Consider the following 27,629-nt stretch of genomic DNA (forward strand, 5'->3'; position numbering starts at 1 on the left):
TTACAGAGCATCGCATCATACCTGTCATCACACATGAGAGTCATATCACATCAAGCACAAGCCATTTGTGTGTCACCTCACATGATCACCACACATGTGTCACACATGCTTATGTGTGTCACATCAAAACTGTTACAAGGCCCATGTGATTGTCACATCACCTGTGTTGTAACACACAAGTGCCATAACATATCAGTCACATCATGTCTGTTATTGTCACAGCATTTCTGCCTCAACACACACTGTGCCCTTGTGATTGTCACCTCCTCTGTGTCATCATGCACAACTGTCACATCATATCTGTCACATTGCACCTGTGACCTCATTTCTGTCTCAACACATGTGGCAGATTCCCCTGACATCTGTTACACCCAGAGTGTGATCGTCACCTCATATTTGACACATGCCTTAGAGATAGTTGCATATCTGTCACATCACACATGTGCATGTCAAAGTCTATATCACAAACCTGTTTTTCCACAATTCACATTATCACAACCATCGAGTGATTGTCAACCCACAACTGGCACAAACCACTTATGATTGTCACATCACACCTGTCACAAGGTCCTTGTGATTGTCTTCTCATGTGTCATAATGTGCAAGTGCCACTACATATCAGTCACATGCCTGTTATTGTCATATCATTTCTGTCTCAACACACATGGCAGTTGTGATATCTGTCACATCCAAAGTGTCATTATCACCTCACATTTGTGACATGCTTTATGTAGTGTCACATCCTATTTTTCACATCATGCCTGTGACTGTCACATCATTTCTGTCTCAGCAAATATGGCAGTGTCATCTGACATCTGTCACACCCAGAGTGTGATTGTTGACTCACATTTGCCACATGCTTGATGAAGTGTTACATCATATCTGTCATCACACATGAGAGTATCACATCACAGCAGGCACAACCCACTTGTGTGTCATCTCACATGGTCACAACCTACATGTGGTTGCCAAAACATACCTGTCACACACTGATTATGTGTGTCACATCACAACTTTCACAACCCCCTGTGATTGTCACCTCACCAGTGTCATCATGGGCAAGTGTCACATCATATCTGTCACATTGAGCCTGTGACTGTCATGCCATTTCTGTCTCAACACACATGGCAGTGTCACATGACATCTGTCACACCAAGACTGTGATTGTCACCTCACATTTGTCACATGCATTACAGAGTATCACACAGTATATGTCATTACACATGAGAATGTCACATAACTTCAGGCACAACCCAGGTGTGTATCAGCTCACCCTGTCACAATTGGCATGTGATTGTCACCACACATCTGTCACAAGCCTCTTATGATTGTCACATCACACCTGTCATAATGCCTGAGTGATTGTCACCTCATGTGTGTCATAACATGCAATTATCCAAAAATGTCAGTCACATTGTGCCTGTTATTGGTCACACCATTTCTACTTCAACACATGTGGCAGTGTCACCTGACATATGTCACACCTCGAGTGTGATTGTCACCTCACATTTGTCACATGTGTTATGGAGTGTCACATCATATCTGTCACATTACACATGGGAGTGAAATATCACATGAGGCACAACCCACTTGTGTGTCACCTCACATGGTCACAACCCACATGTTATTGTCACCACACATCTGTCACACATGCTTATGTGGGTCACGTCAAATCTGTTACAATGCCCATGTGATGGTCACCTCATCTGTGTTATAATATGCAAGTGTCACATCATATCTCTCATATCATGCCTGTGATCATCACATCATTTCTGTCTCAACACACGTGGCAGTGTCACCTGATATCTGTCACACCCACAGTGTGATTGTCACCTCACACTTGTCACACGTCTTCTGGGAGTGTCACATCATCCCTGTCACATCTGACATGTGCATGTCACATCACATCAGTCAAAACCCATATGTATGTGATCTCAGATGGTCACAATCTGCATATGATTGTCACCACACACTGGTCACAAGCCACTTATGAGTCTCACATCACAACTGTCACAATGCTCAAGTGACTGTCACCTCACATGTGTCTTCACGCACAACTGTCACATCATACCTGTCACATTGCACATGTGATTGTCACATCACATCAGATCCAACCCAGTTGTGTGTCACCTCCCATTGTCACAATTGGCATATGATTGTCACCACACATCTGTCACACATACTTCTGTGTGTTACATCAAAACTGTTATAACACCCATGTGACTGTCACTTCTCCTATGTCAGAATGCACGTGTCACATCATATCTGTCACATCGTGCCTGTGACTCTCGCATCATTTCTGTCTCAACACATGTGGCAGTGTCACCTGGCATCTGTCACACCCAGAGTGTGTTTGTCACCTCCCATTTGTCAGGTGCCTTACAAAGTGTCATGTTTCCCTGTCACATCACATATGGGACTGTCACGTCACATCCATCACCACCCATTTGTCACCTCATGTGTTCACCACTGGCATATGATTGTCACCACACATCTGTCACAAGCCTCTTATCAGTGTCATATCACAACTGTCACCACACCCATGTGGCCGTTACCTCACATGTGTCATAACATGAAAGCATTATATCGTATCTATCCCATCACACTTATGATTATCACGTCACTTCTGTCTCAGCCCATGTGGGTGTGTCATCTGACATCTGTCATACCCTGAGTGTGAGTGTCACATCACATGTGTCAAATGCCTTCCAGAGTGTCACATCATATCTGTCGCATCACATGTGAGAGTGTCATATCTCATCAGGTACAACCCACTTGTGTCACCTCACATGGTCACAACCAGCATGTGGTTGTCATCACACACCTGTCACACATTGCTTATGTGTGTCACATCACAACTGTCACAACACTCATGTGATTGTTACCTCACCATGTGTCTTAAGAGGCAAGTGTCACATCATAGCTATCACATCATGCCTGTGGCTCTCATATCATTTCTGTCTCAACACATGTGGCATTGTCACCTGATACCTGTCACACTCAGAGTGTTATTGTGACCTCAATTTGTCAGAAGACTTCCAGAAGCATTACAGCATACCTGTCACTTCACATGTGCATGTCACATCATGTCCATCACAACCCACATGCATGTCAACTCAGAAGGTCACAATCAGCATACGATTGTCACCACTCATTTGTCCCAAGCCATTTATGATTGTCACATCACAACTGTCACAACGCTTCTGTGGTTGTCATCCCACATGTATCTTAACATGCAAATGCCCCATCATATGTGTCGCATTGCACCTGTGATTGTCATATCACATCTGTCTCAACATGCATGAGAGTGTCTCCTGACATGTGTCACACCCAGAGAGTGATTGTCACCTCATATAAGTCACATGCCATGCAGGAGTGTCACATCATACCTCTCATATCACACATGTGTGTGTCACATCAGATCAGTTCCAATCAACTTGTGTGTCACCTCACATTGTCACTTGCTTTACAGAGCATCGCATCATACCTGTCATCACACATGAGAGTCATATCACATCAAGCACAAGCCATTTGTGTGTCACCTCACGTGATCACCACACATGTGTCACACATGCTTATGTGTGTCACATCAAAACTGTTACAAGGCCCATGTGATTGTCACATCACCTGTGTTGTAACACGCAAGTGCCATAACATATCAGTCACATCATGTCTGTTATTGTCACAGCATTTCTGCCTCAACAAATGTGGCAGTGTCATCTGACATCTGTTACACCCATAGTGTGTTACCTCACATTTGGCACATGCTTTACAGAGTGACACATCCTATCTGTCATCACACATGAGAGTGTCATATCACATCAGGCACAGCCCACTTGTGTGTCACCTCACATGGTCACAACTGGCATGTGATTGTCACCGCACATCTGTCACAAGCTGCTTATGACGGTCACATCACAACTGTCACAATGTTCATGTATTTGTCACCTCATGTGTCTTAATGCCCAAGGGTCACATCATACCTGTGTCATTGCACATGTGATTGTCACATCACATGGGTCTCAACACACTTGAGAGTGTCACCTGACTCCTGTGACACACAGAGTGTGATTGTCCCCTCATATTAGTCACATGCCTCCCAGGAGTGTCACATCACACCAGTCACATTGCACATGCGTGTGTCACATCACAACAGTTCCAAATTCACTTGTGTGTCACCCCACATGGTCACAATTGGCATGTCAATGTCACCACACATCGGTCACAAGACTCATGATTGTCACATCACACCTGTCCCAATGCCTGTGTGATTGTCACCTCATGGGTGTCATAATGTGCAAGTGTCACAACATTTCAGTCCCATTGTGCCTGTTAGGGTCACACTATTTCTGTCTCGACACACATGGCAGTGTTACCTGACATCTGTCTCAACAAGAGTGTGATTAGCACATCACATTTGTCACATGACTTCTGGAGTGTCATGTCATATGTGTCCCATCACATGAGTGTGTCATAGCACATCAGGCACAACCCACTTGTGTGTCACCTCACATGGTCACAACCAGCAAGTGGTTGACACCACACAGCTGTCACACACCACTTATGTGTGTCACATCCAAACTGTCACCATGCCCATGTGATTGTCACCTCATCTGTGTCATAACAGGCAAGTGTCACATATCTGTCACATCATGCCTGTGGCTGTCACCTATTTGTCTCAACACACATGTCAGTGTCACATGACATCTGTCACACCAAGAGTGTGATTGTCACCTCACATTTGTCATGTGCTTTATGGAGTGTCACATCATATCTGTCATCACACATGACAGTGTCATATCACATCAGGCACAAGCCCCTTGTGTGTCATCTCACATAGTCACAACCAGCATGTGGGTTTTCACACACACTGCTTCTGTGGGTCACATCACTGCTGTCACTGTGCCCTTGTGATTGTCACCTCCTCTGTGTCATCATGCACAACTGTCACATCATATCTGTCACATTGAGCCTGTGACTGTCATGCCATTTCTGTCTCAACACACATGGCAGTGTCACATGACATCTGTCACACCAAGACTGTGATTGTCACCTCACATTTGTCACATGCATTACAGAGTATCACACAGTATATGTCATTACACATGAGAATGTCACATAACTTCAGGCACAACCCAGGTGTGTATCAGCTCACCCTGTCACAATTGGCATGTGATTGTCACCACACATCTGTCACAAGCCTCTTATGATTGTCACATCACACCTGTCATAATGCCTGAGTGATTGTCACCTCATGTGTGTCATAACATGCAATTATCCAAAAATGTCAGTCACATTGTGCCTGTTATTGGTCACACCATTTCTACTTCAACACATGTGGCAGTGTCACCTGACATATGTCACACCTCGAGTGTGATTGTCACCTCACATTTGTCACATGTGTTATGGAGTGTCACATCATATCTGTCACATTACACATGGGAGTGAAATATCACATGAGGCACAACCCACTTGTGTGTCACCTCACATGGTCACAACCCACATGTTATTGTCACCACACATCTGTCACACATGCTTATGTGGGTCACATCAAATCTGTTACAATGCCCATGTGATTGTCACCTCATCTGTGTTATAATATGCAAGTGTCACATCATATCTCTCATATCATGCCTGTGATCATCACATCATTTCTGTCTCAACACACGTGGCAGTGTCACCTGATATCTGTCACACCCACAGTGTGATTGTCACCTCACACTTGTCACACGTCTTCTGGGAGTGTCACATCATCCCTGTCACATCTGACATGTGCATGTCACATCACATCAGTCAAAACCCATATGTATGTGATCTCAGATGGTCACAATCTGCATATGATTGTCACCACACACTGGTCACAAGCCACTTATGAGTCTCACATCACAACTGTCACAATGCTCAAGTGACTGTCACCTCACATGTGTCTTCACGCACAACTGTCACATCATACCTGTCACATTGCACATGTGATTGTCACATCACATCAGATCCAACCCAGTTGTGTGTCACCTCCCATTGTCACAATTGGCATATGATTGTCACCACACATCTGTCACACATACTTCTGTGTGTTACATCAAAACTGTTATAACACCCATGTGACTGTCACTTCTCCTATGTCAGAATGCACGTGTCACATCATATCTGTCACATCGTGCCTGTGACTCTCGCATCATTTCTGTCTCAACACATGTGGCAGTGTCACCTGGCATCTGTCACACCCAGAGTGTGTTTGTCACCTCCCATTTGTCAGGTGCCTTACAAAGTGTCATGTTTCCCTGTCACATCACATATGGGACTGTCACGTCACATCCATCACCACCCATTTGTCACCTCATGTGTTCACCACTGGCATATGATTGTCACCACACATCTGTCACAAGCCTCTTATCAGTGTCATATCACAACTGTCACCACACCCATGTGGCCGTTACCTCACATGTGTCATAACATGAAAGCATTATATCGTATCTATCCCATCACACTTATGATTATCACGTCACTTCTGTCTCAGCCCATGTGGGTGTGTCATCTGACATCTGTCATACCCTGAGTGTGAGTGTCACATCACATGTGTCAAATGCCTTCCAGAGTGTCACATCATATCTGTCGCATCACATGTGAGAGTGTCATATCTCATCAGGTACAACCCACTTGTGTCACCTCACATGGTCACAACCAGCATGTGGTTGTCATCACACACCTGTCACACATTGCTTATGTGTGTCACATCACAACTGTCACAACACTCATGTGATTGTTACCTCACCATGTGTCTTAAGAGGCAAGTGTCACATCATAGCTATCACATCATGCCTGTGGCTCTCATATCATTTCTGTCTCAACACATGTGGCATTGTCACCTGATACCTGTCACACTCAGAGTGTTATTGTGACCTCAATTTGTCAGAAGACTTCCAGAAGCATTACAGCATACCTGTCACTTCACATGTGCATGTCACATCATGTCCATCACAACCCACATGCATGTCAACTCAGAAGGTCACAATCAGCATACGATTGTCACCACTCATTTGTCCCAAGCCATTTATGATTGTCACATCACAACTGTCACAACGCTTCTGTGGTTGTCATCCCACATGTATCTTAACATGCAAATGCCCCATCATATGTGTCGCATTGCACCTGTGATTGTCATATCACATCTGTCTCAACATGCATGAGAGTGTCTCCTGACATGTGTCACACCCAGAGAGTGATTGTCACCTCATATAAGTCACATGCCATGCAGGAGTGTCACATCATACCTCTCATATCACACATGTGTGTGTCACATCAGATCAGTTCCAATCAACTTGTGTGTCACCTCACATTGTCACTTGCTTTACAGAGCATCGCATCATACCTGTCATCACACATGAGAGTCATATCACATCAAGCACAAGCCATTTGTGTGTCACCTCACGTGATCACCACACATGTGTCACACATGCTTATGTGTGTCACATCAAAACTGTTACAAGGCCCATGTGATTGTCACATCACCTGTGTTGTAACACGCAAGTGCCATAACATATCAGTCACATCATGTCTGTTATTGTCACAGCATTTCTGCCTCAACAAATGTGGCAGTGTCATCTGACATCTGTTACACCCATAGTGTGTTACCTCACATTTGGCACATGCTTTACAGAGTGACACATCCTATCTGTCATCACACATGAGAGTGTCATATCACATCAGGCACAGCCCACTTGTGTGTCACCTCACATGGTCACAACTGGCATGTGATTGTCACCGCACATCTGTCACAAGCTGCTTATGACGGTCACATCACAACTGTCACAATGTTCATGTATTTGTCACCTCATGTGTCTTAATGCCCAAGGGTCACATCATACCTGTGTCATTGCACATGTGATTGTCACATCACATGGGTCTCAACACACTTGAGAGTGTCACCTGACTCCTGTGACACACAGAGTGTGATTGTCCCCTCATATTAGTCACATGCCTCCCAGGAGTGTCACATCACACCAGTCACATTGCACATGCGTGTGTCACATCACAACAGTTCCAAATTCACTTGTGTGTCACCCCACATGGTCACAATTGGCATGTCAATGTCACCACACATCGGTCACAAGACTCATGATTGTCACATCACACCTGTCCCAATGCCTGTGTGATTGTCACCTCATGGGTGTCATAATGTGCAAGTGTCACAACATTTCAGTCCCATTGTGCCTGTTAGGGTCACACTATTTCTGTCTCGACACACATGGCAGTGTTACCTGACATCTGTCTCAACAAGAGTGTGATTAGCACATCACATTTGTCACATGACTTCTGGAGTGTCATGTCATATGTGTCCCATCACATGAGTGTGTCATAGCACATCAGGCACAACCCACTTGTGTGTCACCTCACATGGTCACAACCAGCAAGTGGTTGACACCACACAGCTGTCACACACCACTTATGTGTGTCACATCCAAACTGTCACCATGCCCATGTGATGGTCACCTCATCTGTGTCATAACAGGCAAGTGTCACATATCTGTCACATCATGCCTGTGGCTGTCACCTATTTGTCTCAACACACATGTCAGTGTCACATGACATCTGTCACACCAAGAGTGTGATTGTCACCTCACATTTGTCATGTGCTTTATGGAGTGTCACATCATATCTGTCATCACACATGACAGTGTCATATCACATCAGGCACAAGCCCCTTGTGTGTCATCTCACATAGTCACAACCAGCATGTGGGTTTTCACACACACAGCTTCTGTGGGTCACATCACTGCTGTCACTGTGCCCTTGTGATTGTCACCTCCTCTGTGTCATCATGCACAACTGTCACATCATATCTGTCACATTGAGCCTGTGACTGTCATGCCATTTCTGTCTCAACACACATGGCAGTGTCACATGACATCTGTCACACCAAGACTGTGATTGTCACCTCACATTTGTCACATGCATTACAGAGTATCACACAGTATATGTCATTACACATGAGAATGTCACATAACTTCAGGCACAACCCAGGTGTGTATCAGCTCACCCTGTCACAATTGGCATGTGATTGTCACCACATATCTGTCACAAGCCTCTTATGATTGTCACATCACACCTGTCATAATGCCTGAGTGATTGTCACCTCATGTGTGTCATAACATGCAATTATCCAAAAATGTCAGTCACATTGTGCCTGTTATTGGTCACACCATTTCTACTTCAACACATGTGGCAGTGTCACCTGACATATGTCACACCTCGAGTGTGATTGTCACCTCACATTTGTCACATGTGTTATGGAGTGTCACATCATATCTGTCACATTACACATGGGAGTGAAATATCACATGAGGCACAACCCACTTGTGTGTCACCTCACATGGTCACAACCCACATGTTATTGTCACCACACATCTGTCACACATGCTTATGTGGGTCACGTCAAATCTGTTACAATGCCCATGTGATTGTCACCTCATCTGTGTTATAATATGCAAGTGTCACATCATATCTCTCATATCATGCCTGTGATCATCACATCATTTCTGTCTCAACACACGTGGCAGTGTCACCTGATATCTGTCACACCCACAGTGTGATTGTCACCTCACACTTGTCACACGTCTTCTGGGAGTGTCACATCATCCCTGTCACATCTGACATGTGCAGGTCACATCACATCAGTCAAAACCCATATGTATGTGATCTCAGATGGTCACAATCTGCATATGATTGTCACCACACACTGGTCACAAGCCACTTATGAGTCTCACATCACAACTGTCACAATGCTCAAGTGACTGTCACCTCACATGTGTCTTCACGCACAACTGTCACATCATACCTGTCACATTGCACATGTGATTGTCACATCACATCAGATCCAACCCAGTTGTGTGTCACCTCCCATTGTCACAATTGGCATATGATTGTCACCACACATCTGTCACACATACTTCTGTGTGTTACATCAAAACTGTTATAACACCCATGTGACTGTCACTTCTCCTATGTCAGAATGCACGTGTCACATCATATCTGTCACATCATGCCTGTGACTCTCGCATCATTTCTGTCTCAACACATGTGGCAGTGTCACCTGGCATCTGTCACACCCAGAGTGTGTTTGTCACCTCCCATTTGTCAGGTGCCTTACAAAGTGTCATGTTTCCCTGTCACATCACATATGGGACTGTCACGTCACATCCATCACCACCCATTTGTCACCTCATGTGTTCACCACTGGCATATGATTGTCACCACACATCTGTCACAAGCCTCTTATCAGTGTCATATCACAACTGTCACCACACCCATGTGGCCGTTACCTCACATGTGTCATAACATGAAAGCATTATATCGTATCTATCCCATCACACTTATGATTATCACGTCACTTCTGTCTCAGCCCATGTGGGTGTGTCATCTGACATCTGTCATACCCTGAGTGTGAGTGTCACATCACATGTGTCAAATGCCTTCCAGAGTGTCACATCATATCTGTCGCATCACATGTGAGAGTGTCATATCTCATCAGGTACAACCCACTTGTGTCACCTCACATGGTCACAACCAGCATGTGGTTGTCATCACACACCTGTCACACATTGCTTATGTGTGTCACATCACAACTGTCACAACACTCATGTGATTGTTACCTCAACATGTGTCTTAAGAGGCAAGTGTCACATCATAGCTATCACATCATGCCTGTGGCTCTCATATCATTTCTGTCTCAACACATGTGGCATTGTCACCTGATACCTGTCACACTCAGAGTGTTATTGTGACCTCAATTTGTCAGAAGACTTCCAGAAGCATTACAGCATACCTGTCACTTCACATGTGCATGTCACATCATGTCCATCACAACCCACATGCATGTCAACTCAGAAGGTCACAATCAGCATACGATTGTCACCACTCATTTGTCCCAAGCCATTTATGATTGTCACATCACAACTGTCACAACGCTTCTGTGGTTGTCATCCCACATGTATCTTAACATGCAAATGCCCCATCATATGTGTCGCATTGCACCTGTGATTGTCATATCACATCTGTCTCAACACGCATGAGAGTGTCTCCTGACATGTGTCACACCCAGAGAGTGAGTGTCACCTCATATAAGTCACATGCCATGCAGGGGTGTCACATCATACCTCTCATATCACACATGTGTGTGTCACATCAGATCAGTTCCAACCAACTTGTGTGTCACCTCACATTGTCACTTGCTTTACAGAGCATCGCATCATACCTGTCATCACACATGAGAGTCATATCACATCAAGCACAAGCCATTTGTGTGTCACCTCACATGATCACCACACATGTGTCACACATGCTTATGTGTGTCACATCAAAACTGTTACAAGGCCCATGTGATTGTCACATCACCTGTGTTGTAACACACAAGTGCCATAACATATCAGTCACATCATGTCTGTTATTGTCACAGCATTTCTGCCTCAACACACACTGTGCCCTTGTGATTGTCACCTCCTCTGTGTCATCATGCACAACTGTCACATCATATCTGTCACATTGCACCTGTGACCTCATTTCTGTCTCAACACATGTGGCAGATTCCCCTGACATCTGTTACACCCAGAGTGTGATCGTCACCTCATATTTGACACATGCCTTAGAGATAGTTGCATATCTGTCACATCACACATGTGCATGTCAAAGTCTATATCACAAACCTGTTTTTCCACAATTCACATTATCACAACCATCGAGTGATTGTCAACCCACAACTGGCACAAACCACTTATGATTGTCACATCACACCTGTCACAAGGTCCTTGTGATTGTCTTCTCATGTGTCATAATGTGCAAGTGCCACTACATATCAGTCACATGCCTGTTATTGTCATATCATTTCTGTCTCAACACACATGGCAGTTGTGATATCTGTCACATCCAAAGTGTCATTATCACCTCACATTTGTGACATGCTTTATGTAGTGTCACATCCTATTTTTCACATCATGCCTGTGACTGTCACATCATTTCTGTCTCAGCAAATATGGCAGTGTCATCTGACATCTGTCACACCCAGAGTGTGATTGTTGACTCACATTTGCCACATGCTTGATGAAGTGTTACATCATATCTGTCATCACACATGAGAGTATCACATCACAGCAGGCACAACCCACTTGTGTGTCATCTCACATGGTCACAACCTACATGTGGTTGCCAAAACATACCTGTCACACACTGATTATGTGTGTCACATCACAACTTTCACAACCCCCTGTGATTGTCACCTCACCAGTGTCATCATGGGCAAGTGTCACATCATATCTGTCACATTGAGCCTGTGACTGTCATGCCATTTCTGTCTCAACACACATGGCAGTGTCACATGACATCTGTCACACCAAGACTGTGATTGTCACCTCACATTTGTCACATGCATTACAGAGTATCACACAGTATATGTCATTACACATGAGAATGTCACATAACTTCAGGCACAACCCAGGTGTGTATCAGCTCACCCTGTCACAATTGGCATGTGATTGTCACCACACATCTGTCACAAGCCTCTTATGATTGTCACATCACACCTGTCATAATGCCTGAGTGATTGTCACCTCATGTGTGTCATAACATGCAATTATCCAAAAATGTCAGTCACATTGTGCCTGTTATTGGTCACACCATTTCTACTTCAACACATGTGGCAGTGTCACCTGACATATGTCACACCTCGAGTGTGATTGTCACCTCACATTTGTCACATGTGTTATGGAGTGTCACATCATATCTGTCACATTACACATGGGAGTGAAATATCACATGAGGCACAACCCACTTGTGTGTCACCTCACATGGTCACAACCCACATGTTATTGTCACCACACATCTGTCACACATGCTTATGTGGGTCACGTCAAATCTGTTACAATGCCCATGTGATGGTCACCTCATCTGTGTTATAATATGCAAGTGTCACATCATATCTCTCATATCATGCCTGTGATCATCACATCATTTCTGTCTCAACACACGTGGCAGTGTCACCTGATATCTGTCACACCCACAGTGTGATTGTCACCTCACACTTGTCACACGTCTTCTGGGAGTGTCACATCATCCCTGTCACATCTGACATGTGCATGTCACATCACATCAGTCAAAACCCATATGTATGTGATCTCAGATGGTCACAATCTGCATATGATTGTCACCACACACTGGTCACAAGCCACTTATGAGTCTCACATCACAACTGTCACAATGCTCAAGTGACTGTCACCTCACATGTGTCTTCACGCACAACTGTCACATCATACCTGTCACATTGCACATGTGATTGTCACATCACATCAGATCCAACCCAGTTGTGTGTCACCTCCCATTGTCACAATTGGCATATGATTGTCACCACACATCTGTCACACATACTTCTGTGTGTTACATCAAAACTGTTATAACACCCATGTGACTGTCACTTCTCCTATGTCAGAATGCACGTGTCACATCATATCTGTCACATCGTGCCTGTGACTCTCGCATCATTTCTGTCTCAACACATGTGGCAGTGTCACCTGGCATCTGTCACACCCAGAGTGTGTTTGTCACCTCCCATTTGTCAGGTGCCTTACAAAGTGTCATGTTTCCCTGTCACATCACATATGGGACTGTCACGTCACATCCATCACCACCCATTTGTCACCTCATGTGTTCACCACTGGCATATGATTGTCACCACACATCTGTCACAAGCCTCTTATCAGTGTCATATCACAACTGTCACCACACCCATGTGGCCGTTACCTCACATGTGTCATAACATGAAAGCATTATATCGTATCTATCCCATCACACTTATGATTATCACGTCACTTCTGTCTCAGCCCATGTGGGTGTGTCATCTGACATCTGTCATACCCTGAGTGTGAGTGTCACATCACATGTGTCAAATGCCTTCCAGAGTGTCACATCATATCTGTCGCATCACATGTGAGAGTGTCATATCTCATCAGGTACAACCCACTTGTGTCACCTCACATGGTCACAACCAGCATGTGGTTGTCATCACACACCTGTCACACATTGCTTATGTGTGTCACATCACAACTGTCACAACACTCATGTGATTGTTACCTCACCATGTGTCTTAAGAGGCAAGTGTCACATCATAGCTATCACATCATGCCTGTGGCTCTCATATCATTTCTGTCTCAACACATGTGGCATTGTCACCTGATACCTGTCACACTCAGAGTGTTATTGTGACCTCAATTTGTCAGAAGACTTCCAGAAGCATTACAGCATACCTGTCACTTCACATGTGCATGTCACATCATGTCCATCACAACCCACATGCATGTCAACTCAGAAGGTCACAATCAGCATACGATTGTCACCACTCATTTGTCCCAAGCCATTTATGATTGTCACATCACAACTGTCACAACGCTTCTGTGGTTGTCATCCCACATGTATCTTAACATGCAAATGCCCCATCATATGTGTCGCATTGCACCTGTGATTGTCATATCACATCTGTCTCAACATGCATGAGAGTGTCTCCTGACATGTGTCACACCCAGAGAGTGATTGTCACCTCATATAAGTCACATGCCATGCAGGAGTGTCACATCATACCTCTCATATCACACATGTGTGTGTCACATCAGATCAGTTCCAATCAACTTGTGTGTCACCTCACATTGTCACTTGCTTTACAGAGCATCGCATCATACCTGTCATCACACATGAGAGTCATATCACATCAAGCACAAGCCATTTGTGTGTCACCTCACGTGATCACCACACATGTGTCACACATGCTTATGTGTGTCACATCAAAACTGTTACAAGGCCCATGTGATTGTCACATCACCTGTGTTGTAACACGCAAGTGCCATAACATATCAGTCACATCATGTCTGTTATTGTCACAGCATTTCTGCCTCAACAAATGTGGCAGTGTCATCTGACATCTGTTACACCCATAGTGTGTTACCTCACAGTTGGCACATGCTTTACAGAGTGACACATCCTATCTGTCATCACACATGAGAGTGTCATATCACATCAGGCACAGCCCACTTGTGTGTCACCTCACATGGTCACAACTGGCATGTGATTGTCACCGCACATCTGTCACAAGCTGCTTATGACGGTCACATCACAACTGTCACAATGTTCATGTATTTGTCACCTCATGTGTCTTAATGCCCAAGGGTCACATCATACCTGTGTCATTGCACATGTGATTGTCACATCACATGGGTCTCAACACACTTGAGAGTGTCACCTGACTCCTGTGACACACAGAGTGTGATTGTCCCCTCATATTAGTCACATGCCTCCCAGGAGTGTCACATCACACCAGTCACATTGCACATGCGTGTGTCACATCACAACAGTTCCAAATTCACTTGTGTGTCACCCCACATGGTCACAATTGGCATGTCAATGTCACCACACATCGGTCACAAGACTCATGATTGTCACATCACACCTGTCCCAATGCCTGTGTGATTGTCACCTCATGGGTGTCATAATGTGCAAGTGTCACAACATTTCAGTCCCATTGTGCCTGTTAGGGTCACACTATTTCTGTCTCGACACACATGGCAGTGTTACCTGACATCTGTCTCAACAAGAGTGTGATTAGCACATCACATTTGTCACATGACTTCTGGAGTGTCATGTCATATGTGTCCCATCACATGAGTGTGTCATAGCACATCAGGCACAACCCACTTGTGTGTCACCTCACATGGTCACAACCAGCAAGTGGTTGACACCACACAGCTGTCACACACCACTTATGTGTGTCACATCCAAACTGTCACCATGCCCATGTGATTGTCACCTCATCTGTGTCATAACAGGCAAGTGTCACATATCTGTCACATCATGCCTGTGGCTGTCACCTATTTGTCTCAACACACATGTCAGTGTCACATGACATCTGTCACACCAAGAGTGTGATTGTCACCTCACATTTGTCATGTGCTTTATGGAGTGTCACATCATATCTGTCATCACACATGACAGTGTCATATCACATCAGGCACAAGCCCCTTGTGTGTCATCTCACATAGTCACAACCAGCATGTGGGTTTTCACACACACTGCTTCTGTGGGTCACATCACTGCTGTCACTGTGCCCTTGTGATTGTCACCTCCTCTGTGTCATCATGCACAACTGTCACATCATATCTGTCACATTGAGCCTGTGACTGTCATGCCATTTCTGTCTCAACACACATGGCAGTGTCACATGACATCTGTCACACCAAGACTGTGATTGTCACCTCACATTTGTCACATGCATTACAGAGTATCACACAGTATATGTCATTACACATGAGAATGTCACATAACTTCAGGCACAACCCAGGTGTGTATCAGCTCACCCTGTCACAATTGGCATGTGATTGTCACCACACATCTGTCACAAGCCTCTTATGATTGTCACATCACACCTGTCATAATGCCTGAGTGATTGTCACCTCATGTGTGTCATAACATGCAATTATCCAAAAATGTCAGTCACATTGTGCCTGTTATTGGTCACACCACTTCTACTTCAACACATGTGGCAGTGTCACCTGACATATGTCACACCTCGAGTGTGATTGTCACCTCACATTTGTCACATGTGTTATGGAGTGTCACATCATATCTGTCACATTACACATGGGAGTGAAATATCACATGAGGCACAACCCACTTGTGTGTCACCTCACATGGTCACAACCCACATGTTATTGTCACCACACATCTGTCACACATGCTTATGTGGGTCACATCAAATCTGTTACAATGCCCATGTGATTGTCACCTCATCTGTGTTATAATATGCAAGTGTCACATCATATCTCTCATATCATGCCTGTGATCATCACATCATTTCTGTCTCAACACACGTGGCAGTGTCACCTGATATCTGTCACACCCACAGTGTGATTGTCACCTCACACTTGTCACACGTCTTCTGGGAGTGTCACATCATCCCTGTCACATCTGACATGTGCATGTCACATCACATCAGTCAAAACCCATATGTATGTGATCTCAGATGGTCACAATCTGCATATGATTGTCACCACACACTGGTCACAAGCCACTTATGAGTCTCACATCACAACTGTCACAATGCTCAAGTGACTGTCACCTCACATGTGTCTTCACGCACAACTGTCACATCATACCTGTCACATTGCACATGTGATTGTCACATCACATCAGCTCCAACCCAGTTGTGTGTCACCTCCCATTGTCACAATTGGCATATGATTGTCACCACACATCTGTCACACATACTTCTGTGTGTTACATCAAAACTGTTATAACACCCATGTGACTGTCACTTCTCCTATGTCAGAATGCACGTGTCACATCATAGCTGTCACATCGTGCCTGTGACTCTCGCATCATTTCTGTCTCAACACATGTGGCAGTGTCACCTGGCATCTGTCACACCCAGAGTGTGTTTGTCACCTCCCATTTGTCAGGTGCCTTACAAAGTGTCATGTTTCCCTGTCACATCACATATGGGACTGCCACGTCACATCCATCACCACCCATTTGTCACCTCATGTGTTCACCACTGGCATATGATTGTCACCACACATCTGTCACAAGCCTCTTATCAGTGTCATATCACAACTGTCACCACACCCATGTGGCCGTTACCTCACATGTGTCATAACATGAAAGCATTATATCGTATCTATCCCATCACACTTATGATTATCACGTCACTTCTGTCTCAGCCCATGTGGGTGTGTCATCTGACATCTGTCATACCCTGAGTGTGAGTGTCACATCACATGTGTCAAATGCCTTCCAGAGTGTCACATCATATCTGTCGCATCACATGTGAGAGTGTCATATCTCATCAGGTACAACCCACTTGTGTCACCTCACATGGTCACAACCAGCATGTGGTTGTCATCACACACCTGTCACACATTGCTTATGTGTGTCACATCACAACTGTCACAACACTCATGTGATTGTTACCTCACCATGTGTCTTAAGAGGCAAGTGTCACATCATAGCTATCACATCATGCCTGTGGCTCTCATATCATTTCTGTCTCAACACATGTGGCATTGTCACCTGATACCTGTCACACTCAGAGTGTTATTGTGACCTCAATTTGTCAGAAGACTTCCAGAAGCATTACAGCATACCTGTCACTTCACATGTGCATGTCACATCATGTCCATCACAACCCACATGCATGTCAACTCAGAAGGTCACAATCAGCATACGATTGTCACCACTCATTTGTCCCAAGCCATTTATGACTGTCACATCACAACTGTCACAACGCTTCTGTGGTTGTCATCCCACATGTATCTTAACATGCAAATGCCCCATCATATGTGTCGCATTGCACCTGTGATTGTCATATCACATCTGTCTCAACACGCATGAGAGTGTCTCCTGACATGTGTCACACCCAGAGAGTGATTGTCACCTCATATAAGTCACATGCCATGCAGGGGTGTCACATCATACCTCTCATATCACACATGTGTGTGTCACATCAGATCAGTTCCAACCAACTTGTGTGTCACCTCACATTGTCACTTGCTTTACAGAGCATCGCATCATACCTGTCATCACACATGAGAGTCATATCACATCAAGCACAAGCCATTTGTGTGTCACCTCACGTGATCACCACACATGTGTCACACATGCTTATGTGTGTCACATCAAAACTGTTACAAGGCCCATGTGATTGTCACATCACCTGTGTTGTAACACGCAAGTGCCATAACATATCAGTCACATCATGTCTGTTATTGTCACAGCATTTCTGCCTCAACAAATGTGGCAGTGTCATCTGACATCTGTTACACCCATAGTGTGTTACCTCACATTTGGCACATGCTTTACAGAGTGACACATCCTATCTGTCATCACACATGAGAGTGTCATATCACATCAGGCACAGCCCACTTGTGTGTCACCTCACATGGTCACAACTGGCATGTGATTGTCACCGCACATCTGTCACAAGCTGCTTATGACGGTCACATCACAACTGTCACAATGTTCATGTATTTGTCACCTCATGTGTCTTAATGCCCAAGGGTCACATCATACCTGTGTCATTGCACATGTGATTGTCACATCACATGGGTCTCAACACACTTGAGAGTGTCACCTGACTCCTGTGACACACAGAGTGTGATTGTCCCCTCATATTAGTCACATGCCTCCCAGGAGTGTCACATCACACCAGTCACATTGCACATGCGTGTGTCACATCACAACAGTTCCAAATTCACTTGTGTGTCACCCCACATGGTCACAATTGGCATGTCAATGTCACCACACATCGGTCACAAGACTCATGATTGTCACATCACACCTGTCCCAATGCCTGTGTGATTGTCACCTCATGGGTGTCATAATGTGCAAGTGTCACAACATTTCAGTCCCATTGTGCCTGTTAGGGTCACACTATTTCTGTCTCGACACACATGGCAGTGTTACCTGACATCTGTCTCAACAAGAGTGTGATTAGCACATCACATGTGTCACATGACTTCTGGAGTGTCATGTCATATGTGTCCCATCACATGAGTGTGTCATAGCACATCAGGCACAACCCACTTGTGTGTCACCTCACATGGTCACAACCAGCAAGTGGTTGACACCACACAGCTGTCACACACCACTTATGTGTGTCACATCCAAACTGTCACCATGCCCATGTGATGGTCACCTCATCTGTGTCATAACAGGCAAGTGTCACATATCTGTCACATCATGCCTGTGGCTGTCACCTATTTGTCTCAACACACATGTCAGTGTCACATGACATCTGTCACACCAAGAGTGTGATTGTCACCTCACATTTGTCATGTGCTTTATGGAGTGTCACATCATATCTGTCATCACACATGACAGTGTCATATCACATCAGGCACAAGCCCCTTGTGTGTCATCTCACATAGTCACAACCAGCATGTGGGTTTTCACACACACTGCTTCTGTGGGTCACATCACTGCTGTCACTGTGCCCTTGTGATTGTCACCTCCTCTGTGTCATCATGCACAACTGTCACATCATATCTGTCACATTGAGCCTGTGACTGTCATGCCATTTCTGTCTCAACACACATGGCAGTGTCACATGACATCTGTCACACCAAGACTGTGATTGTCACCTCACATTTGTCACATGCATTACAGAGTATCACACAGTATATGTCATTACACATGAGAATGTCACATAACTTCAGGCACAACCCACGTGTGTATCAGCTCACCCTGTCACAATTGGCATGTGATTGTCACCACACATCTGTCACAAGCCTCTTATGATTGTCACATCACACCTGTCATAATGCCTGAGTGATTGTCACCTCATGTGTGTCATAACATGCAATTATCCAAAAATGTCAGTCACATTGTGCCTGTTATTGGTCACACCATTTCTACTTCAACACATGTGGCAGTGTCACCTGACATATGTCACACCTCGAGTGTGATTGTCACCTCACATTTGTCACATGTGTTATGGAGTGTCACATCATATCTGTCACATTACACATGGGAGTGAAATATCACATGAGGCACAACCCACTTGTGTGTCACCTCACATGGTCACAACCCACATGTTATTGTCACCACACATCTGTCACACATGCTTATGTGGGTCACGTCAAATCTGTTACAATGCCCATGTGATGGTCACCTCATCTGTGTTATAATATGCAAGTGTCACATCATATCTCTCATATCATGCCTGTGATCATCACATCATTTCTGTCTCAACACACGTGGCAGTGTCACCTGATATCTGTCACACCCACAGTGTGATTGTCACCTCACACTTGTCACACGTCTTCTGGGAGTGTCACATCATCCCTGTCACATCTGACATGTGCATGTCACATCACATCAGTCAAAACCCATATGTATGTGATCTCAGATGGTCACAATCTGCATATGATTGTCACCACACACTGGTCACAAGCCACTTATGAGTCTCACATCACAACTGTCACAATGCTCAAGTGACTGTCACCTCACATGTGTCTTCACGCACAACTGTCACATCATACCTGTCACATTGCACATGTGATTGTCACATCACATCAGATCCAACCCAGTTGTGTGTCACCTCCCATTGTCACAATTGGCATATGATTGTCACCACACATCTGTCACACATACTTCTGTGTGTTACATCAAAACTGTTATAACACCCATGTGACTGTCACTTCTCCTATGTCAGAATGCACGTGTCACATCATATCTGTCACATCGTGCCTGTGACTCTCGCATCATTTCTGTCTCAACACATGTGGCAGTGTCACCTGGCATCTGTCACACCCAGAGTGTGTTTGTCACCTCCCATTTGTCAGGTGCCTTACAAAGTGTCATGTTTCCCTGTCACATCACATATGGGACTGTCACGTCACATCCATCACCACCCATTTGTCACCTCATGTGTTCACCACTGGCATATGATTGTCACCACACATCTGTCACAAGCCTCTTATCAGTGTCATATCACAACTGTCACCACACCCATGTGGCCGTTACCTCACATGTGTCATAACATGAAAGCATTATATCGTATCTATCCCATCACACTTATGATTATCACGTCACTTCTGTCTCAGCCCATGTGGGTGTGTCATCTGACATCTGTCATACCCTGAGTGTGAGTGTCACATCACATGTGTCAAATGCCTTCCAGAGTGTCACATCATATCTGTCGCATCACATGTGAGAGTGTCATATCTCATCAGGTACAACCCACTTGTGTCACCTCACATGGTCACAACCAGCATGTGGTTGTCATCACACACCTGTCACACATTGCTTATGTGTGTCACATCACAACTGTCACAACACTCATGTGATTGTTACCTCACCATGTGTCTTAACAGGCAAGTGTCACATCATAGCTATCACATCATGCCTGTGGCTCTCATATCATTTCTGTCTCAACACATGTGGCATTGTCACCTGATACCTGTCACACTCAGAGTGTTATTGTGACCTCAATTTGTCAGAAGACTTCCAGAAGCATTACAGCATACCTGTCACTTCACATGTGCATGTCACATCATGTCCATCACAACCCACATGCATGTCAACTCAGAAGGTCACAATCAGCATACGATTGTCACCACTCATTTGTCCCAAGCCATTTATGACTGTCACATCACAACTGTCACAACGCTTCTGTGGTTGTCATCCCACATGTATCTTAACATGCAAATGCCCCATCATATGTGTCGCATTGCACCTGTGATTGTCATATCACATCTGTCTCAACACGCATGAGAGTGTCTCCTGACATGTGTCACACCCAGAGAGTGATTGTCACCTCATATAAGTCACATGCCATGCAGGGGTGTCACATCATACCTCTCATATCACACATGTGTGTGTCACATCAGATCAGTTCCAATCAACTTGTGTGTCACCTCACATTGTCACTTGCTTTACAGAGCATCGCATCATACCTGTCATCACACATGAGAGTCATATCACATCAAGCACAAGCCATTTGTGTGTCACCTCACGTGATCACCACACATGTGTCACACATGCTTATGTGTGTCACATCAAAACTGTTACAAGGCCCATGTGATTGTCACATCACCTGTGTTGTAACACGCAAGTGCCATAACATATCAGTCACATCATGTCTGTTATTGTCACAGCATTTCTGCCTCAACAAATGTGGCAGTGTCATCTGACATCTGTTACACCCATAGTGTGTTACCTCACATTTGGCACATGCTTTACAGAGTGACACATCCTATCTGTCATCACACATGAGAGTGTCATATCACATCAGGCACAGCCCACTTGTGTGTCACCTCACATGGTCACAACTGGCATGTGATTGTCACCGCACATCTGTCACAAGCTGCTTATGACGGTCACATCACAACTGTCACAATGTTCATGTATTTGTCACCTCATGTGTCTTAATGCCCAAGGGTCACATCATACCTGTGTCATTGCACATGTGATTGTCACATCACATGGGTCTCAACACACTTGAGAGTGTCACCTGACTCCTGTGACACACAGAGTGTGATTGTCCCCTCATATTAGTCACATGCCTCCCAGGAGTGTCACATCACACCAGTCACATTGCACATGCGTGTGTCACATCGTAACAGTTCCAAATTCACTTGTGTGTCACCTCACATGGTCACAATTGGCATGTCAATGTCACCACACATCGGTCACAAGACTCATGATTGTCACATCACACCTGTCCCAATGCCTGTGTGATTGTCACCTCATGGGTGTCATAATGTGCAAGTGTCACAACATTTCAGTCCCATTGTGCCTGTTAGGGTCACACTATTTCTGTCTCGACACACATGGCAGTGTTACCTGACATCTGTCTCAACAAGAGTGTGATTAGCACATCACATGTGTCACATGACTTCTGGAGTGTCATGTCATATGTGTCCCATCACATGAGTGTGTCATAGCACATCAGGCACAACCCACTTGTGTGTCACCTCACATGGTCACAACCAGCAAGTGGTTGACACCACACAGCTGTCACACACCACTTATGTGTGTCACATCCAAACTGTCACCATGCCCATGTGATGGTCACCACATCTGTGTCATAACAGGCAAGTGTCACATATCTGTCACATCATGCCTGTGGCTGTCACCTATTTGTCTCAACACACATGTCAGTGTCACATGACATCTGTCACACCAAGAGTGTGATTGTCACCTCACATTTGTCATGTGCTTTATGGAGTGCCACATCATATCTGTCATCACACATGACAGTGTCATATCACATCAGGCACAAGCCCCTTGTGTGTCATCTCACATAGTCACAACCAGCATGTGGGTTTTCTCACACACTGCTTATGTGGGTCACATCACTGCTGTCACTGTGCCCTTGTGATTGTCACCTCCTCTGTGTCATCATGCACAACTGTCACATCATATCTGTCACATTGAGCCTGTGACTGTCATGCCATTTCTGTCTCAACACACATGGCAGTGTCACATGACATCTGTCACACCAAGACTGTGATTGTCACCTCACATTTGTCACATGCATTACAGAGTATCACACAGTATATGTCATTACACATGAGAATGTCACATAACTTCAGGCACAACCCACGTGTGTATCAGCTCACCCTGTCACAATTGGCATGTGATTGTCACCACACATCTGTCACAAGCCTCTTATGATTGTCACATCACACCTGTCATAATGCCTGAGTGATTGTCACCTCATGTGTGTCATAACATGCAATTATCCAAAAATGTCAGTCACATTGTGCCTGTTATTGGTCACACCATTTCTACTTCAACACATGTGGCAGTGTCACCTGACATATGTCACACCTCGAGTGTGATTGTCACCTCACATTTGTCACATGTGTTATGGAGTGTCACATCATATCTGTCACATTACACATGGGAGTGAAATATCACATGAGGCACAACCCACTTGTGTGTCACCTCACATGGTCACAACCCACATGTTATTGTCACCACACATCTGTCACACATGCTTATGTGGGTCACGTCAAATCTGTTACAATGCCCATGTGATTGTCACCTCATCTGTGTTATAATATGCAAGTGTCACATCATATCTCTCATATCATGCCTGTGATCATCACATCATTTCTGTCTCAACACACATGGCAGTGTCACCTGATATCTGTCACACCCACAGTGTGATTGTCACCTCACACTTGTCACACGTCTTCTGGGAGTGTCACATCATCCCTGTCACATCTGACATGTGCATGTCACATCACATCAGTCAAAACCCATATGTATGTGATCTCAGATGGTCACAATCTGCATATGATTGTCACCACACACTGGTCACAAGCCACTTATGAGTCTCACATCACAACTGTCACAATGCTCAAGTGACTGTCACCTCACATGTGTCTTCACGCACAACTGTCACATCATACCTGTCACATTGCACATGTGATTGTCACATCACATCAGATCCAACCCAGTTGTGTGTCACCTCCCATTGTCACAATTGGCATATGATTGTCACCACACATCTGTCACACATACTTCTGTGTGTTACATCAAAACTGTTATAACACCCATGTGACTGTCACTTCTCCTATGTCAGAATGCACGTGTCACATCATATCTGTCACATCGTGCCTGTGACTCTCGCATCATTTCTGTCTCAACACATGTGGCAGTGTCACCTGGCATCTGTCACACCCAGAGTGTGTTTGTCACCTCCCATTTGTCAGGTGCCTTACAAAGTGTCATGTTTCCCTGTCACATCACATATGGGACTGTCACGTCACATCCATCACCACCCATTTGTCACCTCATGTGTTCACCACTGGCATATGATTGTCACCACACATCTGTCACAAGCCTCTTATCAGTGTCATATCACAACTGTCACCACACCCATGTGGCCGTTACCTCACATGTGTCATAACATGAAAGCATTATATCGTATCTATCCCATCACACTTATGATTATCACGTCACTTCTGTCTCAGCCCATGTGGGTGTGTCATCTGACATCTGTCATACCCTGAGTGTGAGTGTCACATCACATGTGTCAAATGCCTTCCAGAGTGTCACATCATATCTGTCGCATCACATGTGAGAGTGTCATATCTCATCAGGTACAACCCACTTGTGTCACCTCACATGGTCACAACCAGCATGTGGTTGTCATCACACACCTGTCACACATTGCTTATGTGTGTCACATCACAACTGTCACAACACTCATGTGATTGTTACCTCACCATGTGTCTTAAGAGGCAAGTGTCACATCATAGCTATCACATCATGCCTGTGGCTCTCATATCATTTCTGTCTCAACACATGTGGCATTGTCACCTGATACCTGTCACACTCAGAGTGTTATTGTGACCTCAATTTGTCAGAAGACTTCCAGAAGCATTACAGCATACCTGTCACTTCACATGTGCATGTCACATCATGTCCATCACAACCCACATGCATGTCAACTCAGAAGGTCACAATCAGCATACGATTGTCACCACTCATTTGTCCCAAGCCATTTATGATTGTCACATCACAACTGTCACAACGCTTCTGTGGTTGTCATCCCACATGTATCTTAACATGCAAATGCCCCATCATATGTGTCGCATTGCACCTGTGATTGTCATATCACATCTGTCTCAACATGCATGAGAGTGTCTCCTGACATGTGTCACACCCAGAGAGTGAGTGTCACCTCATATAAGTCACATGCCATGCAGGGGTGTCACATCATACCTCTCATATCACACATGTGTGTGTCACATCAGATCAGTTCCAATCAACTTGTGTGTCACCTCACATTGTCACTTGCTTTACAGAGCATCGCATCATACCTGTCATCACACATGAGAGTCATATCACATCAAGCACAAGCCATTTGTGTGTCACCTCATGTGATCACCACACATGTGTCACACATGCTTATGTGTGTCACATCAAAACTGTTACAAGGCCCATGTGATTGTCACATCACCTGTGTTGTAACACGCAAGTGCCATAACATATCAGTCACATCATGTCTGTTATTGTCACAGCATTTCTGCCTCAACAAATGTGGCAGTGTCATCTGACATCTGTTACACCCATAGTGTGTTACCTCACATTTGGCACATGCTTTACAGAGTGACACATCCTATCTGTCATCACACATGAGAGTGTCATATCACATCAGGCACAGCCCACTTGTGTGTCACCTCACATGGTCACAACTGGCATGTGATTGTCACCGCACATCTGTCACAAGCTGCTTATGACGGTCACATCACAACTGTCACAATGTTCATGTATTTGTCACCTCATGTGTCTTAATGCCCAAGGGTCACATCATACCTGTGTCATTGCACATGTGATTGTCACATCACATGGGTCTCAACACACTTGAGAGTGTCACCTGACTCCTGTGACACACAGAGTGTGATTGTCCCCTCATATTAGTCACATGCCTCCCAGGAGTGTCACATCACACCAGTCACATTGCACATGCGTGTGTCACATCACAACAGTTCCAAATTCACTTGTGTGTCACCCCACATGGTCACAATTGGCATGTCAATGTCACCACACATCGGTCACAAGACTCATGATTGTCACATCACACCTGTCCCAATGCCTGTGTGATTGTCACCTCATGGGTGTCATAATGTGCAAGTGTCACAACATTTCAGTCCCATTGTGCCTGTTAGGGTCACACTATTTCTGTCTCGACACACATGGCAGTGTTACCTGACATCTGTCTCAACAAGAGTGTGATTAGCACATCACATTTGTCACATGACTTCTGGAGTGTCATGTCATATGTGTCCCATCACATGAGTGTGTCATAGCACATCAGGCACAACCCACTTGTGTGTCACCTCACATGGTCACAACCAGCAAGTGGTTGACACCACACAGCTGTCACACACCACTTATGTGTGTCACATCCAAACTGTCACCATGCCCATGTGATTGTCACCTCATCTGTGTCATAACAGGCAAGTGTCACATATCTGTCACATCATGCCTGTGGCTGTCACCTATTTGTCTCAACACACATGTCAGTGTCACATGACATCTGTCACACCAAGAGTGTGATTGTCACCTCACATTTGTCATGTGCT

This window comes from Hippopotamus amphibius, chromosome 7 (assembly GCF_030028045.1).
Source record: "Hippopotamus amphibius kiboko isolate mHipAmp2 chromosome 7, mHipAmp2.hap2, whole genome shotgun sequence".
NCBI lineage: Eukaryota > Metazoa > Chordata > Mammalia > Artiodactyla > Hippopotamidae > Hippopotamus > Hippopotamus amphibius.